Source organism: Cyprinodon tularosa, unplaced genomic scaffold, assembly GCF_016077235.1.
Source record: "Cyprinodon tularosa strain WSP-4 unplaced genomic scaffold, ASM1607723v1 ctg81, whole genome shotgun sequence".
Classification (NCBI taxonomy): Eukaryota; Metazoa; Chordata; class Actinopteri; order Cyprinodontiformes; family Cyprinodontidae; genus Cyprinodon; species Cyprinodon tularosa.
Genome location: NW_024039574.1, coordinates 703,068 through 714,201, shown reverse-complemented (window position 1 = coordinate 714,201; position 11,134 = coordinate 703,068). Strand labels below are relative to the sequence as shown.

The following is an 11,134-nucleotide window of genomic DNA, read 5'->3' as shown; positions in this document are numbered from 1 at the left end:
TAATAGATGCTGTCTTGTTGAGCGCTGACAAAGCAAAAGATGCGCCCCCATCCCTCCTCTATAACCTCTCTCTAGCTCCCTGCTGTGTGCGTGGATCTCAGCGTGGAAGGAAACCTGAGAGGCAGTGAGGGAGGGAGGGTGAGTGAGTGAGCGGTGTGTTGTAGTTTATCCTATGCGGATTTCACAGACACCGATTCTCAGCTCGAAAAGACTCGTATCGCCCAGTACAGGCCGTGATCAGCGCTAAGACAGATCCTGCTTTATAGATTTCCAGCAACCATAAAAATAAAAAAAAACCACAGTGATCTGGAATTCAGACTTAGGCAGCACAGAGATGTTTGTCTCTGTAGAGCTAAGCTGATCCCAGCGTAGGGAGACCTGTCTGGATCTGCGGCAAGAACTGAAGCGGAAGGCAGCAGGAAAGAGAGGATGCTGGGAGGACAGCGCCAGAGATGAGCGGCAGTGATGGTAAGAAGCGCTCAATGCGCCTCATCTGAGTGTTTCATTTATGGCAAAGCCACGACCACTCATTGCTTTGCCTTTGTCATGTGTCTGTAGTGCAGAGAGGGAATCAATGCTTCACATGGCAAACCGCCGCATGAGGGGGTGTGTGTTTAAGATGCGTCGGGGGTGAAAAGGGGGGAGTTTATGCAGACCTTTGTTTCCCCCCCACCAACACACACACTTTATCATCATCACCTCACAAACCCAATACTAATCACTATAATCACTAAGCCCTTTTGTGTCAGCATAGCATCATTATTTCTCATCAGCTCCTACCTGCTGATCGGCAACTATGTAAAATAATGAAGCGCGCACCTGCTACATCAGCGCGCATGCGCACTTTTAGACAACTGAGTGACGCTAATTCTGAGAAAATGACGCACAGGACTCTAAAACTTGAAACACCTTATGTTGATAAATGAATTGCAGCCTCTTTTACCCTTTACTTACCCCTATTACTTAATCAGCTGCAAGTTTCTAAGAAATTAGTTTATTCTTTTTCTGTTCTCACATATGGCATATGTTTGCCATAACTACACCAATTTGATTAAAATAATTATATTTTTACTTTTATATTTTTAGATGCATTGATTACTTTACTGTGTGTTGTACTGTGTGTTTCTGTGTATTTTGTTTGTGTTATGTAGGTATCATCATTACACTTCCCTGTTCACTGCACCATAGATAAAAAGGGACAAATTAAAGTTATCTGAATAATTCATTATAGCAGTCTAGGTTTATTGGCTAAATTAACCTGTTATGTTACTTTTATTCTTCAGGGTTTCTCAGCAATTTTAAAGTATGGGGTTTCTATCTTTCTTTGGATTTTTCATGCCTATCAGAACTGCAAAAAACCCCCATAATTCTTTATTCCATTTTATCCTAAATTAAAAGACCTTGAACATAAATTTGCACATATGAAAACCTTGTGAGCTCTATAAATATAGGTTAATAATTCTCATTAGTCTTTTATCATGGCACATATTAGTTTTTGGGATGATTCACTGAAGAAAACATTTTTTTTTTTCCAGAAGCAGGAGGAGTGATTTAATTGATTTTAACACCTGGTTAACACAAGTTTAACACCTGGTTAACACAGCTGGTTTAGAGTTTAGAGTTCCTCCAAAACTGCAGTCCTAATGGCATGCTCCCTGTCTGCAATGGTCTATCTGTCAAAAGTGATCCGATGATGGATCAACATAGCAACAAGGTCCCAGATTCAGAAGGGCAGTAAAGCCTGGTCCACTGTGTTCTAAGCTAGCTAGATTAAAGGATTGAAGAAGGCAATGATGGTAAAGAAAGAAGGATTCACAGTTCATTCAGCTCAGGGATGGACGACCAAAGACTCAGGGTGTTCATGCTGATCATGTGCCATCCCCAAAACCATAGCAACTTGCACATTGCCATCAATATTGGATCCAAGAACTAAGCAATCTTAACTAATGAATCACATTTTGATTTTAGTCATATGGATGACTGGTTTCATGTGCATCACTTACATGGGAAACTCATGGCATAAGGCGTCACGTTATGAAGGCAACCCAGAGAAACCAGTGGAATACTTCAGTGAATGATTTTCTGTAAAAAACAGACAACAACAAAAAAAAACATAGATCTTGCCATCATATGAATGCTACTTTACACAGGCTATCTACCTGAGGAATTTTGCAAAATGTCTACAACCTTAAATCCCTACAGTGGACCTTGGCTAAAACTCCTTGGATCCTTATGGGGTGTAGATAGTTTAAAGGGAAATAGAGATCTATTTGAATGCAGTGTTCGACTCACTCAGCAGAGAAATGTACTCAGCCTCAAGGTAGCAGTGGTTTAGGAATGGTTAAAAACTTCTACTTACTGCTCTCCCACCCTGGTCCTCAGGAACTATTGCCCATGTGATAGATGTGAATGAATCAGAAAATGTTTGCTTTATTGAAGTAAACCTCTTCAATAAAGCAATAAGCTACAGTATTTGATTTGTTCGGTTAATTCCCAAAGCATCTCAGCAGTTTGTTCTGATGGGTTTAATCAAATGAATTCGGCTCATGTCATAATTATGTGACACTGTTGGGTTCCTTATTTGAGCTCTGAAGCTGTTTTAGATTCAGCATTATATCAACTCCTCAATGTGGCATGTTTGTTGGGATGTGATGCTCAGAAAATGTGGTTCAAAGCAGTTTTTTCAACAACATGAATGTTTTTAGCATCACTAATGGTTGCGTTTGAACCTGTCCAAGATGATTATACAGAAAGCTGATACTCATTGCAGCTTTCCTCTTCATGCTCTTCCTTCTGTCTGTCCCTTCTGCACCTACAGTCTCCCTCATATTCGTCCCTTCAGTGTTTTATAACAGAGCCATCTCCATCTGAGGCCCTCGGTGCTGCTGCCATGGGGCTGCTGATGTTGGCTTTTTAGGCAAATGAGCCATCCTCTGCATCCTTTTAGCAGTTTTAGAACAGCAGTTAATGCTTACAATGATTTTTTATGTATGTAGATAAAATTGAAAATTTTCTAAAATGTTATTATGACACAAAGCTTAAAGGTAAATAATGACGCGAAGCAATAATTATGTTTTAAACATAAAGATCAGAGATGTTTTTGTTCAATAAAGGATTAATATACACTGAAATTAGACATGAATTTCTTTAGAGAGTTCACAAGATGTTAACATTGACTTTTCAGCAACAGTAAATGATTGCTGAGGGTTCCTGTAGGCAAACTGTTTGATTGGTCAGGTTAGGAACCAGTCCAAAACTGTTGCTAATCTACTTATTTAGTTTAAGGATCTTCTGTGGTTTTCGGTCTCCATCTCGCCGTTTAGAAATGGTACTTTACAAGAAGAAAAGTGGAGCAAAAATGATTTAGCAAAATAATGAAAAAGAAGATCACATACAGTGAAGGCATGAGAGTTAGTCATTATTAAAAATATTTCATCATCAAGAGAAAACTCAAATCAATTGCAGAGACAGCAGAAATTGTTTTCATAGCTCATAAAGAAAACCCACATGCATAGTTATGAATGTTAGATCACATTTTTATGGAATGTGTGAAACAAACACTTTGCATGTAGCTTAAAAACAAAATTAAACCAAGCTTCTTATTTACTGAGGGATATATTAGATAATAATATGGGCCTGTTTTATGTTGCCATGGTGTTTAGATTTTAGGGGAATTTTTCTTTTACTAGTAAGATAACAAATTAAAATGATGGGGATCCTTGCTAATAATCAAATGATCTATAACAAAAGCTAGACAAAGGTTTAAATTATTGGAGGAACTGGGGTTTAAATATGTTGCAGGTCTCATGTGACCCTGCAACCCAGTCTCATGGGAAAATGTACCCCCACTACGTTGGTCCACACTGCAAAACGTAGTGGAGGTACATTAATGGCCATTTTTTTGTGGTACTGTTACGTTTCTTCTACCTATACGCTTTCTATTGTTTTACGTCATAGTCACGTGACTTTCAAGATTCCAGCTGGGAGAAGAAAAAAATATATTTAGATGGCCGACATTCGCTCATTTTTTGTGGAAAGATTAATAACTTGAGTTTGTTTTTGCATTAAAAAGAGTTTTGATTACATTTCTAGTGAGAAATGTATAGTTTGTTACCAGAATATTTACTCAGGGAATGTACATATTCACTTGCTTGTTCGTTTCTTGCAAAGATTTTTCAAGATAATGTGAAACTGTAACATTTTGGTATAAACATGGCTGAGATTTCTCTAACTTTTAGTGGGAAAATCAATAATTTCAATCAGTTTCTGCATTTAAATGGGTTTTTGATTACATTTATAGCGAGAAGTGTAGGGTTTATTTACATAATATTTACTTAGTGAACATACATAATCACCCGCTTGCTAGTTTTTGCTACGTTTTCGGATCTCGTCAGGATTATGTGAAATTGCAACGTTTTGGCTGCTACACATCGCCTAGCATTTAGCTGCCGCCCCGATTCAACATTGAATTCTTTGTGATTTAACTCCATCTGACGGATCAAACCCTCGCCACTGCGGCGTTGCGTCTCAGGTTGATTTTCAGATCAATGCATTACGTCGTGGCATACGGGAGAAACTAATTAAATTAGTTAAAAAAAGGATCATGGGTTAAGATCGGATGTGTTTTATTTGGAAATCTACCGGATCCTTTGTGCATTTCACTTCCTGTTTGGTGCGATCTCATTGATGGGTTTTGACCAGATTTTGACCAAAGAGGAACTAAAAAAAAACAAAACAATTTAAATACACAACAAGCATATCTGGAATCAGTGACAGAGAGCATACATAATCACCCGCTTGCTAGTTTTTGCTACGTTTTTCGGATCTCGTCAGGATTATGTGAAATTGCAACGTTTTGGCTGCTACCCATCTCCTAGCATTTAGCTGCCGCCCCGATTCAACATTGAATTTTTTGTGATTTAACTCCATCTGACGGATCAAACCCTCGCCACTGTGTGCGTTGCGTCTGAGGTTGATTTTCAGATCAATGCATTACGTCGTGGCATACGGGAGAAACTAATTAAACTAGTTTAAAAAAAGGATCATGGGTTAAGATCGGATGTGTTTTATTTGGAAATCTACCGGATCCTTTGTGCAATTAACTTCCTGTTTGGTGCGATCTCATTGATGGGTTTTGACCAGATTTTGACCAAAGAGGAACTAAAAAAAACAAAAAACAATTTAAATACACAACCAGCATATCTGGAATCAGTGACAGAGAGCGACTGGGACCAGAAGTTTATTAATTTCTCCCCACTGATTTCCATTCAAAATGTTTTCGATCCCACCGTGCTCTAGGGAAGGGGCGGGCATACCGCCACCTACTGTTCATGAGTGTGTAGCAACATTGTTTTACATCTATTAAATTCTATTTTTAAATTTTGTATTCTGAAGATAAATAAATAATGCTTTCCTTAATCTATAAATATCTTTTATATTTCCTTTATTTCCCAATAATCCTTTAAGACTCCATTCTTGGCCTGTCCTCTTTTCAATTTCTTCCTTTCAGGTTCATATGTTTTGCAGTTCATCAATACATCTGCATTTTCTATCTCTCCACATCCTTCACATTTATCATTATTTTTCCTCCCTATTAAGTATAAATTGTCATTTAAATAAGTATGACCTACTCTTAATCTGATCATTATTTTTTCTTCCCTTCGGTTTCTCTCATTAATATTTCTATTTAATACTGACTTTTGTACTTTATATAACCTTCTTCCTTTTTATCTTCATTCCACCTTTTTTTTTGTGCCATTTTTCAATTTCTTTCCTCTTAATAAATGATTTTCCTTCCCCTTTCCCTAAAGGAATTGTAATTGTTATTTGTCTACTTTTCATTCCACCTAACTTTCCATTAATTAGCTTGAAAACAGCACTTTGTAGGCACCCAGTTTCTCTAACAATGGCCCTTTTTGGGTTACCCTCCATGCATTGGGTGTCATTTCAGTGGCAGTTCCAGAATATTTTCTTAGGGTTGACCAGGCAGCACAATAATGTGCATGTGGCCAAAAAGTAATAGGGATCAAATTCGGTTCAGAGTCAAGCTATTGGGATCAGGCATCAGGTTCAATTTGCATATTTTCTTAGCCAAAACAAGGATTTGTTGGGCTACTGTAATTTTGAATTGAAAAACGTCCTGAATGGGAAGTCTTCAAACTTGAAAAACAAAGTCCAAAGTTTTTTTTTTTTTTTTTTTTGGAATGATTATGACCTGGATGTCTAAGAATCTTCACCAGCTTATCAGGGAAATGAATGCCCACAATGTCTATATTCTCCAAAAGAGAATAACAGAACAGACCTTCATGAGGCCCTTGTTAAAGCTATGCACATATTTATGCATCTATGCTCATCAAATAACTTTCTGGTTCGACGCAACATTTACATTAAATGGGTTGAGAGGTTGTTCTTTACCAGTAAATACATAAAAGATTCCCAGATGACTGCCGATACAAACTCTCCCCTATAAAACCTAAAACTAATTCTTATAAGAGAGTAAAATCTGTATTAGTCTTCATTAAATGTAACATATTGTTGTAAATAATCGATTGCTTTATATTTGGTGTCAGCTTTTGGTCAATATGCTAACCTTAAAAGGTCAAAGTGGGAAAATGTAGTAGTAGTAGACAAATTAGCAATTAGAGGAGGCAATAACAATTACAATTCCTTTAGGGAAAGGGAAAGGAAAATCATTTATTAAGAGGAAAGACATTGAAAAATGGCAAAAAAAAAGGTGGAATGAAGATAAAAAGGAAGAAGGTTATATAAAGTACAAAAGTCAGTATTAAATAGAAATATTAATGAGAGAAACCGAAGGGAAGAAATAATAATGATCAGATTAAGAGTAGGTCATACTTATCTAAATGACAATTTATACTTAATAGGGAGGAAAAATAATGATAAATGTGAAGGATGTGGAGAGATAGAAAATGCAGATGTATTGATGAACTGCAAAACATATGAACCTGAAAGGAAGAAATTGAAAAGAGGACAGGCCAAGAATGGAGTCTTAAAGGATTATTGGGAAATAAAGGAAATATAAAAGATATTTATAGATTAAGGAAAGCATTATTTATTTATCTTCAGAATACAAAATTAAAAAATAGAATTTAATAGATGTAAAACAATGATGCTACACACTCATGAACAGTAGGTGGCGGTATGCCCGCCCCTTCCCTAGAGCACGGTGGGATCGAAAACATTTTGAATGGAAATCAGTGGGGAGAGATGAATAAACTTCTGGTCCCAGTCGCTCTCTGTCATTGATTCCAGATATGCTGGTTGTGTATTCAAATTGTTTTTTTTTTTTTAGTTCCTCTTTGGTCAAAATCTGGTCAAAACCCATCAATGAGATCGCACCAAACAGGAAGTTAATTGCACAAAGGATCCGGTAGATTTCCAAATAAAACACATCCGATCTTAACCCATGATCCTTTTTTTAACTAGTTTAATTAGTTTCTCCTGTATGCCACGACGTAATGCATTGATCTGAAAATCAACCTCAGACGCAACGCACGCAGTGGCGAGGGTTTGATCCGTCAGATGGAGTTAAATCACAAAGAATTCAATGTTGAATCGGGGCGGCAGCTAAATGCTAGGAGATGGGTAGCAGCCAAAACGTTGCAATTTCACATAATCCTGACGAGATCCGAAAAACGCAGCAAAAACTAGCAAGCGGGTGATTATGTATGCTTTCTGTCACTGATTCCAGATATGCTGTTTGTGTATTTAAATTGTTTTGTTTTTTTTTAGTTCCTCTTTGGTCAAAATCTGGTCAAAACCCATCAATGAGATCGCACCAAACAGGAAGTTAATTGCACAAAGGATCCGGTAGATTTCCAAATAAAACACATCCGATCTTAACCCATGATCCTTTTTTTAACTAGTTTAATTAGTTTCTCCCATATGCCACGACGTAATGCATTGATCTGAAAATCAACCTCAGACGCAACGCACGCAGTGGCGAGGGTTTGATCCGTCAGATGGAGTTAAATCACAAAGAATTCAATGTTGAATTGGGGCGGCAGCTAAATGCTAGGAGATGGGTAGCAGCCAAAACGTTGCAATTTCACATAATCCTGACGAGATCCGAAAAACGCAGCAAAAACTAGCAAGCGGGTGATTATGTATGCTCTCTGTCACTGATTCCAGATATGCTGGTTGTGTATTTAAATTGTTTTGTTTTTTTTTAGTTCCTCTTTGGTCAAAATCTGGTCAAAACCCATCAATGAGATCGCACCAAACAGGAAGTGAAATGCACAAAGGATCCGGTAGATTTCCAAATAAAACACATCCGATCTTAACCCATGATCCTTTTTTTAACTAATTTAATTAGTTTCTCCCGTATGCCACGACGTAATGCATTGATCTGAAAATCAACCTGAGACGCAACGCCGCAGTGGCGAGGGTTTGATCCGTCAGATGGAGTTAAATCACAAAGAATTCAATGTTGAATCGGGGCGGCAGCTAAATGCTAGGCGATGGGTAGCAGCCAAAACGTTGCAATTTCACATAATCCTGACGAGATCCGAAATACCGTAGCAAAAACTAGCAAGCGGGTGATTATGTATGTTCACTAAGGAAATATTATGTAAATAAACCCTACACTTCTCGCTATAAATGTAATCAAAAACCCATTTAAATGCAGAAACTGATTGAAATTATTGATTTTCCCACTAAAAGTTAGAGAAATCTCAGCCATGTTTATACCAAAATGTTACAGTTTCACATTATCTTGAAAAATCTTTGCAAGAAACGAACAAGCAAGTGAACATGTACATTCCCTGAGTAAATATTCTGGTAACAAACTATACATTTCTCACTAGAAATGTAATCAAAACTCATTTTAATGCAAAAACAAACTCAAGTCATTAATCTTTCCACAAAAAAATGAGCGAATGTCGGCCATATATTTATTTTTTTTTCTTCTCCCAGCCAGCTGGAATCTTGAAAGTCACGTGACTATGACGTAAAACAATAGAAAGCGTATAGGTAGAAGAAACGTAACAGTACCACAAAAAAATGGCCATTAATGTACCTCCACTACGTTTTGCAGTGTGGACCAACGTAGTGGGGGTACATTTTCCCATGAGACTGGGTTGGACCCTGTTAGACCTTCCAGAAATGTGTTCCATTTTGAAAATGAGGGCATCCATCCATCCATCCATCCATCCATCCATCCATCCATCCATCCATCCATCCATCCATCCATCCATTTTTTTTATATTGTGAATTGAATTTAAAAAAGAAAAACAAAAAAATGCCTGCAGATGATACTGTGTTAAAATTGCTTTTGATTAGATTTTTCTAGCATTCAGTCTTGGAGGTTTATCATCATCCCACATCTTGGCTTGGTGATATATGCCAACTTTGCCTTTTAAAAGCTTTCCAGGTCTCTTAGATTGTGAGTGTGTCTCTTGCCCACAGACTTCTTCAATTGACCCTACAGACATTTTTCTGTTTGGATCAAATCTAAACTTGTATTTTCCACACATTAAATCGTTCTTGTATGACTTTAGAGAGTATTTAATGCTGGGGGAGTCCATTTTTGAGTGCAATTTTATGTTAAGTGAAGAGTTAGAGTTTAGTATTAATAGAGGTCAAAGTTTTTTATGGATATTTTGAAGTGTTAAAGGTTTAATAAGTATAAAAGTCTTAGACATTATTACACTGCAAAGGGATTTTTGTCTTGAATCGAGGAGGTAAGTGAGACACTTTGCTAATGGAACAAGACAATTTATATTTAGAATTAAAAAAAAATTACATTGTCTTATTTGAAGAGTAAATATACTAATTTCACAGGAAAATCATCTCATTTACCTACTCAAATTAAGGGTGAATATGCTTATTTTAAGAATTTTTTTATGTATTTCTTGATCATTTTGCAGTGAAGATGCTTGTATCTCATTTCTACTTTTAGTTCTTGTTTTTGCTGCATTTCTTTTAATCTAGTTATATTTGTTGACCTTATAAAGGCCTTGGCTCAATAATATACAATTGATCTCTACTCACTGATTTATCTTATCAAAACCTTCCTCATTTCAGTCAAACGGAGGTGAAAGCTTATAGAAAGAAAATACATTGATCTTCATGTGTTGAAATGGTAAAATTAAAATGATAATATGGAATTTGGAGTTATTTGTAAACCTTTCTGTAGTTTAGAGGTTAGCAGATGGCATATTATGACAGCTTTAGTTTTAACACTGAGAAAGTTATGGCAAAAGGAAGCAGTGCAACTTATGCTCAATAACCTATAAAGGCTTTATTTTTTTACTCTGTGCAGATTTTCATCCAGGGAAAAAAACAAAGACAGCAACAGAGAAAAAGCTGCTCTTTGGGTCAAGTCTTAACTCGGCTGACCTACATCTCAAAGATTAGAGACAAAGCTTAAGGGACAGATATCACTTATTATGAACAGGGTGAAATGTTTGATAAAGAATTAAAGGACACTATCGTAAAAGGAGATAAAAGAATAAAAGATGAAAACTCTTGCAAAATAATTAATATTATAATAAAAATAAATCAGTTTTTTTCCAAGTCAAATAAGATTAAAATTATTAAGGTCATATTAAATCAGCCTGGGTTTACTGGGTTAATAGAACTCACTGTAATCAGAGGGAGAGCGACAGTATTGCAGCCGCCTGGAATCATCAATCCCCCTGAGTTTCTTCTCAAATAGGAATTTAGAAAATGTATCTGGGTTGGTTGTGTGTGGGTGTGTATCAGTGTGCCTACCTATTTGTTACTTTGTGAGGACAGTGTAAGGCCAATTTCCAGGAATATATCTCATAGTGGGGACTTCTCATGGAGGGGATCAGCAACTGGTCCTCATCAAGAAAGTTTTCTTCTTGGAATGGAGGTTAGGTTTTGGACTAAGGTGTGAACTGAGTTGAGGTTAAGATTAATTGGTATGACTCTAACTTTCTGCTTCTGAATGAAAAGAAGATAGAAGTTATTGTCTTTGGACCAGTCTGACAGTGTTGTCCCTGTACAGTACCCTGAGATGATGTGTTCCGAATCGGAGCTATATAATTAGTCTAAATTTAATTTAAATTGAATTGGTAGTGGAATAAAAGTCAATGCAAGGTTTCTCACAAGGTCAGCAGGACATACTGGTTAGTGTGCGTGTGTGTTT

The 11,134-nt window shown here is 36.8% G+C and overlaps 1 protein-coding gene across 4 annotated transcripts in view; it reads left to right on the top strand.

The window, feature by feature from the left end:
* Window positions 1-96: 96 nt before the first annotated feature.
* epn3b (epsin 3b) overlaps window positions 97-11,134 on the top strand; it is a 28,458-nt gene continuing 17,420 nt past the window's right edge. For 2 of the 4 annotated variants that reach the window (XM_038271911.1, XM_038271910.1), the window contains exon 1: window positions 97-468. The gene's annotated coding sequence lies outside the window, so the exon portion shown is untranslated. The remainder of the gene's footprint in view (window positions 469-11,134) is intronic. The other 2 variants (XM_038271913.1, XM_038271912.1) reach the window with 2 other exon arrangements.